The sequence below is a fragment of the Octodon degus genome, unplaced genomic scaffold, assembly GCF_000260255.1.
Source record: "Octodon degus isolate 3935 unplaced genomic scaffold, OctDeg1.0 scaffold00023, whole genome shotgun sequence".
NCBI lineage: Eukaryota > Metazoa > Chordata > Mammalia > Rodentia > Octodontidae > Octodon > Octodon degus.
The window spans coordinates 6016958-6025049 of record NW_004524599.1 but is presented as its reverse complement, the minus strand read 5'-3'; positions in this window follow the sequence as shown (position 1 = coordinate 6025049).

The following is an 8092-nucleotide window of genomic DNA, read 5'->3' as shown; positions in this document are numbered from 1 at the left end:
GGTCTGGAGGAAGGAAGGAAAGGAGAGCTATTATCTATAGCTGTAGAATTTAAGTTCTGCAAGATGAAAACACTTCTGGTCATGAATAGTGGGGTAAGCTGTTTAACAATGTGCATGTCGTACCACTGAACCATCACTTGAAAATGGTTAAAATGATGTTTCATATTATGCATATTTTCACTGTCTTAGTTATTTTCTTATTGCTCAGACACAATACTCAGTACACACAGCATAAGGGAAGAGAGGTTTATTTGAAAGTTATAGAGGTCTCATTCTGCATATGGCTGACTGGCTCCATGGCAGGAATGGCCCGTTTAAGGGGCCTGGCTGAGGAAGCTGCTCACATCATGGCAGCCAGGAAGCAGAGAGAGAAGAAAAGAGCAGCGGGGGAGTGGGGAGATGCACCCTGCAAGGCCATGCCTCCAGAGGTACATCTCTACCACCAGGTCCTACCTCTTAAGGGTGCCTTCAGCTATGGATTCACCCATGGCTGAGTATAGTATTCCTGTGATTTGATCACCCTTTATATCCTTCTCCTCTGAACACATAAAAATTTGGGGGAACACTCTAGATCTAAACTATAACAGCCACAATTAAATTTTTTTTCAATTAAAGTGAAATGAGGTAGACACCTTCCTCCACTGTCTGGTCTTCAGGGTCTGTGTGACACTGAGTAGTGAGGGGCCAACATCGTGATGCATATACTGAATCAGGCACACTATGGAGATGTTGAAGTAGTCTTGGGCTCAACACCCACATGCCTGGGGTTTAGTTTTGACTCCATTAGCTAGAGTTCACAATAATCAACTGAGTTTTCTCCGCACTGTGTGGGTAGAACTGGGTGAAGTGTAGTGAATCCTCCCTGGCTTTCATGGGAGGTTGTTACAAAAGCTGAATGAGTTAATAGACTGCTTTGTCAAATGGGAGAGGGAATGTTCCATCCTCTAACAAACAAAGACAGTGTAAGATAGCCAACCTAAAGAAGACCTGGTCACTCCCATCTCCTGGCTGAATTTCCTTATAGGGACATCTACCTTACATCCACTTCAACACCTTAAACCACCACTTGGGTGGCAATAGACAAGATGCAGAATGCTCTATACTTTGCTTTTATTACATGTTGAATGGCAGTGTTAACCAAAAATTAACTCAGGGGGGTTGTGCAGAGAAGCTTGTAGGTCATGCTGTTTGAAATTGTTGACCTTGGTGTCAATAAATACATCAATGGAAAAAGCACCCTCATAAGTACTTAATGTCACCTTCCTTGTAACAGGGCTGGGAATACAGATCTTGATATGCAGATTTTGAAGCAGTTGGTTTGGAATGTGGCTGAAGACTGCTTTTCCTAAAGCCCTTGGTAATACCGATGCTGCGTTTCGGTAGGCATATTCTCAGTGGCAAGACACCCTGAATCTTACAGTGTGGTCTCCTCCTAAATATCTTCATCTTTTTTCATTAAAAAGACACAAGTGAGAGAATTTTGATCAAGCCCCAATTCTATTGACTTCAGTTCTGAAAATGCTATTTTGGTTTGAATGCCAATTGTCCCCCAGGGGTTCCTGTGTTGGTCTTTGATACAGCAGTGTTAATAAATGGTGAGGCCATTGAAAGGAGGCACCTCCCCAGAAGTCATGGGGGTACTACCCTCAGAAGGAATGGACGTATTCAGGGGACCCTGGCTAGTGACCAGGAGAGGATCACTATAAAACAGCAATCCTGATTCCTGCATGTATGTAGGCTCATTCTCTTATCAGGTAATCTTTCACTGTGTTAGGCCTACCACATTCTCTGCCTCATGATATAGACAGTGACGCCCTCGCCAGGGTAGGTGCCATGGTGGTGGGAGGCTCCACTCTTCCAAACTGCAAGTAAAGTAAACCTGTGTTTTGTGTAAGTTATTTATCTTGAATATTTCATCATAGCAGTGAGAATCAGACTAACATACTAAGCAATAGTTCCTTATGCTTAGAAACTAGACAGGTTAACATTGCCATCTTACAAGTAAGAGAAAACAAAATTCATAGATGGGGAGCATCGTGCATAAGATCAAAAGCAACAGATCCTTCAACCCTGAGACTTCCATAAACAGTGCCTGAACACAGTCTTAGCCCACATCCCCTAAGGTGTATCTTAATTGAGAAGTATCAGATTGGAGCAGCTCTGACTGGACTGCAGAAAGAAGCCACTGAGGGTGTCGTGCTTTCCTCTGACCTTTTCCAAATCACCGCAAAATACTGACGAGGCCACACTCCCTCAGTGCCTTAGTAGTTAAAATTTAAGCAAAGCATCTCATGCCATCTACATCCCAAAAATAATTAATGTTCTTCCTCAGAAATTTAGAAAATACTCAGCCAGGATTCAGGTGCTATCTTTCCCCTGCCATTAGGTCTTTGAGTCTCAGGCTTTAGCTTCCCAGCCTTTAAAAAAATTAGCCATCCAAGAGAGCACAGTACTGAGCACCCCTGGAAGAGCAGGCCATCATGGTGCCAGCCAGTCCCCACAGCCACGAGCCAGTTGGCTCCCGGGATACCTCTGCATATCATGACTAACCACTCCAGCTTCCTGGGAATGTGTTATAAATGTTCCCATCGCCGCGCTGTAGCCCAGTGGGTGCTTTTTGGCTCTGGCTCACCACATATGTTACCTTCATGGCAGCTGCTCCCAGAAAAGGGTTGTAACTCAAGGGAATCTCTTCACAGATTTGTGTCTGGCTTTAAAACAAGGAGCTCTCAAACATGTCAAATCAGGAAACAGACGGTGTCTCTATTTTGAGGTGCATTTCCCCTTTGAGTTTGTAAAGGTTTCCTCCGGGAGGCCTCTTCCCTTTCACATTCAAGGGTTTGGTTGCTTGCATGTAGGAGATTCACCTGGTATCTGGAGAAGGATGTTTTTAAGGTACACAGTTTGGGGGAGTCCAGGCTGCCTCCAGAGGGAGGAAAGAAGCAGAGGGTGGGGAAGAGCAGCCTGCATAATGTACACAGCACGTAGCATTACTTGAATACTTGTGTTGGTTGCCATAGGAATGAGAAGACTTTTGATTTTAAATCATATTTCCTCTGGTGTTATGTTAAAAATGTGATAGCGGATTCTTGCTGTTCACTGCTACCAGTTTTTAAAAGTACTCTTAAAATGCAATCTGGATATTTACCCCACCAAAAGGTAACCTGCAAAGATGTCATTCTCAAGGCCCTAATAGCTAAGGAACACGGACTTCTCCCATTACCTTGTGTCCCACACTTTCTGTACTAATGAAACACAATGCAGTTCTGTTATTTTGCCTCTCAGGAGGGATCTGTGAAATACACAAAGGGCCCAAACGGGTGGAAACTCACTCAAGGCAATTGTCATTATGTTGTGGAAGCACATTTAAGAATCAAACAATTGGTTTTAAACCAATAGCTCTTGACACTGTTTTAAAGCTTATTTGTTTAAAATATGGTGGCATATGCTTTTTCCTATTAGTCAGCCTTCTAGTCCTTTTGTTGCTAACTCAGAGTTCTCACAAGAGAGAAAAATACCAACCTAAAAGTACTTTGGAAAACAAGGCATCATGTGTAACAGCATCTAGTCCCTCCTGCACCCTTTACCAACTAGATATTGTATTTTTCATCAGATTCAAAAAGCAATGAAAAGGTCCTTTAAAGACTTCTCCAAATACAGCTTCTCTAATAGTAATGGAGCACTCATCTCAGACAAAATAAAACAAAAAAGGGGATATAAATAAAGGACCGTTTTGTTGAGAAAAAAAATATATATATGTGTATACAAGATAGTTAGGATAGACATACAGCTACTTTCTCTTAGTTCATTGAGAAGAAAGGTTTGTACAAATATTGTTTAGGCAAGATATCATATCTGAATATCGACTTCTGAATAGCTACTATGAAGACAACAATATACAATGTATTAATTATTGTAACTGTTTTACTAATCTCTTGTGAAACTGCTTCATTGCTATTTTATCTTTTTTCTCATTAAAATGAATTTTAAAAGCTATAGAGAAATTAATCACATTGAAGATTGGGCACTGTGGGCAAAACTTCCCAATGGATCAGGCAGAATATCATTTTTGCAGTACTCAGTGCCTGAACTCCCAGGACTGGCTCTCATTGGGCAATTCTGTTCAGTTACAGATGAATGTGATCATTTTCAATGTGTACCTTAACATAAATATAATTAGGAGAGTCTAAGTTCACATCGTTTGTAGCCTTTTTAAGGAAAGGAGTCAGTCTATGGTAGTACATTGTCGTGCCCCCAGCACTTGGTACCCTTCCTAGCCCACTGTGAGCAATAATCAACTACCAACTAAGCAATGATGAACAAACATAAAGTGACAGGACCCTTAGCTAGGACAGCCAGGGGCCTAACTCTGGAAGAACAGATACTTCCTCGTGGAACCATTACTCCATGTCTGATGTGCCTAATCCGGTCAAGCATCTGTATATATTATGCAACTTAATTTGGCCAAGAGTAAAGTGAACTTGTGAAAATTCAACTATACTTTGTAACTTACTTTATAAATTACTGTTACAAACTTCTGTCGGGAAAGTAGCATAGCAAAAAGAACAGCAAGCAAACCTTTTGGTGACTTTGTGTAGCCCTCCAGAAAAAGAATGTCCTTTGAATAAGATGAAAGACCAATAATCTAGCTGGTAACAGGTGCAGAAAGGAGACACTGTTGCAATGTTTCAGTAGCTCTTGACACTGTTTTCAATGTAATTGAATCTCCAGTAAAGCTGAAAATGAACCATGTACACACAAACACACATGTATGCATGAACACAGGCACAAACAAATAAGGATAATGTGATTTATTTATTGAGAATGAATGAAGTCAAGTACAATTATCATATATCCAAAATGTCATGTTAGAACTGCCAATACATTTTTCCATCTTTGGGGCATCATTTCCAAGCCTTTGGATTTAGGGATTTGAGAGTTACAGGCAGTAGAAAGTTATGTGAAATTTGCTCATTTCCTTAATCACATCTCTCTCTGTCCCTGCTCATGGGTCAGTTACCCAAACACTGAGATGAAGAGAGAATTTCTGATTAGTTCTTTTGCCAGGCAAATAATTTTTACATATTAGCAACATGATCAACTTAACTAGAAGCATAAAAGGACATTTGAACTCTTTATTCTTTGAATTGATCTCTCTTCATAACATTCAGAGAAATGATATTTTCAGAAGTGCCAGCCAGGGGAGCTGAAGGATTTTTCTGCAAGACCCTGGCCTCTATCACCTTGGCTGAGGCTGCTCCTCTTTCAATTGGGCTCTCCTACGACTTCAGAAGACTGGCTAAGGGGAGAGTCTTTTGGTATAATGTCCCAAATTAGATTTAGGAAGTGTCTTGGGCCCTTTGGGGCAGCTTTAGGCCTTAGCCCTAATTGAGCTGTTTATAGATTTAATGTTTTCTACCAAATAAGCACTGGCATTGCATATGACAAAGTAAACCCTCAAAAACTGACTGTAGGGTTATATGGAATAGAATTAATCTCTTCCTCTCTCTGAGCCTTATTTTTTTTCTTTTTGACTCAGTCCGCCCTCCCAGCCTTCTTTAGCTTTCCACCTGCTATCAAAAATTTCTCAGAAACAAAAGAACTGAAAATTAACTCACTCTCAAGTAAAAAAATATAACTGATAATAATTAAAAGTATTTCTTCTCTGGGGAAATTTTAGTGTGAATAATACCTCAGATAAAAGGTTTGCAATACTTCTCCTATTTTATGACAAGGCTTAATGAGCAAGGACAGGAAAAAATCCTGTGAATGAAACATTGGGAGGTAAGAGAATAACTTGCCCAGCAGAAAGGAACCAATGTTCCTGAAACTAATCTATTTTGGAGTCCACTACTCATAAAAATAATGAGTAAGGTCTTCTATATAGTCAGTCCTCTGTATCCTTGGGTTCTGTATCAGTGAAATCCACCAGCCATGAATCCAGATAGTGCAGGAAGAGAATTACCTGTGCTAACCATGTATGGACTACTTTTCTTATCATTCCTTCCTAAACAATACAATGTAACAAACACTGACACAGCATTTATTTTCTACTAGGTATTGGAAATGATCTGGAGATGTCTTCAGGGGTACAGGAAGATGTGTACAGGAGGAATGCAAATATATTCCATGCTCTATAGAGCCCAAGTGTCCAAGGATTTGGGTAGCAGAAAGCAATTCCATGGGAAGCCTGGAACCAACACCCACAGAGGTACTGGGGGAAGATAACTGTTAGCAAGCTAATACTTCATCCAGGTTTTCCATGCTGGTGTTCCACCAAGAGAGAAAAGATCTCACTGCATATTAAGTGAACTTCTAACATGTTAAAGTTTAATTTGGTTGGCTTTGTTAAGAAAAAGAGAAACTTGTTCATGATTTCAGACAGTTAGGAGCCAGAACTTCATCTAGCCTATCATAAACATAAAGCAAAATCTTCTTCTTTTTTTAAAATATATTTGGTTGTTGCAGAGTCTCACTATGCAGCCTGAACTCATGGTGATCCTCCTGCTTTCAGCCTCCCCAATGCTGGAATTACAGGGATTGAACCACAGTCCCTGCACTTGTCTAAACTTGCCTGAGCAGGAGTAAAGCACAATCTTTTAATGATCTCTGGAATGAAATATAATTAAACAGGTAAAATTCATAATAAAATTATAAAATTACAAGAACCTTTGTCAACCGAATAAAAGCAGACTGACCCCAGTGGCAATCCGATGGTAGAAAAGAGCAAATTATCTATTTACAAATCAGGTGATCTTTGCTCTCAGAGTTTCTGGGTCTTTTATCATCCAATAGAATTAATAAGTGTACCCCAATGACAAATTAATACAAGCTTACATCTTTACTTTTCTTTAAATGCCATCATGAAATAATCTCTATTTTGAATTAAGTGTATCTTCTCACCACCAAACTGGAAACAGAAAATTATTATTTTTTAATTTTTTAAATTTTATTTATTTATTGTATTTAGAACAGGGTGTACAGGGTCTTACTGCATAGATTGGACTCAGAGTGATTCTCCTGTTTGCAGCCTCCCACGTGCTGGGGTTACAGGTGCGCGCCACCACGTCAAATCTCAATCATTGTCTCAGTGAGCCCCAGGGTTAGGGCCTCCATGGCAGGCCCGGGATTGAACTCCTGGCCTCTGCATCTGCTTAAGCAGATGCTTTAATCCACTGCACTATTTGGCTGGCCCTAGAAAATGATATATTACTACTCTAGTTTGGTTCAGCCTTATAGATCTACATCATGTTCCCACATTGGTGCCACTTTGGTGCCACCAGTGTAAGTGACAGAACTCTCCTTCAGAAGTTTCAAAATTATTTTTTACTTCTAAGTCCTAGAGATATGCAAGCACTCTCGGAGGTAACTTTTATAGAGCTGATGTTTCAAGGTTGTTTTGAATATAATTGTTCAGCGCTGCATGTTTGTCTGAATACTTGGACTGACCTTTATACACTCTCTGATTGTGATAGATCTCAGAACAATGGATCACTTTAAGTGTTGCTTCTGAGCAGATTATTATAAAACAGAACTGAGCTTATTATAATTTGTCCTTGGCTCCTCCACCTAGGAAAATAATTTAATCACCTATTTTCCTCCATGAAATCTATTACTACATTCTCCAGAAAGTGAAACAATCTTTAAGTATATATTTTATAGGTCAATTATATGATGGTAAAGAATATAGTGGTCAATTATTTAGCAAAATTAAGCCCCTTTTTACAAGTGAATAATCAATCATCCCTTTTCAAATACAATTCTTTAAATTCTTCTTTATAAGTTCTCTTAAACTTTTTATTTTACTTGTAAAGTACTTTAAATTTCCCTATTTTGGCCAATTTTCCAGAAATGACTGAATGACTGATTTCCAAACACACCCCTATACCAGGAATCAATTTCATTTTCCAAACATCATATTTAGCATCCACTTCAATCACACATTCATTTGTAATCACCTAAATGTTTGGTGTTTGTCATAGCATGTAGAATCACAACATATGGAGTCACAGCATGTAGAGATATAGACCCACAACAAGAGTTTCTCTCTGTCTCTGTCTGTCTCTGTCTGTCTCTGTCTGTCTCTGTCTCT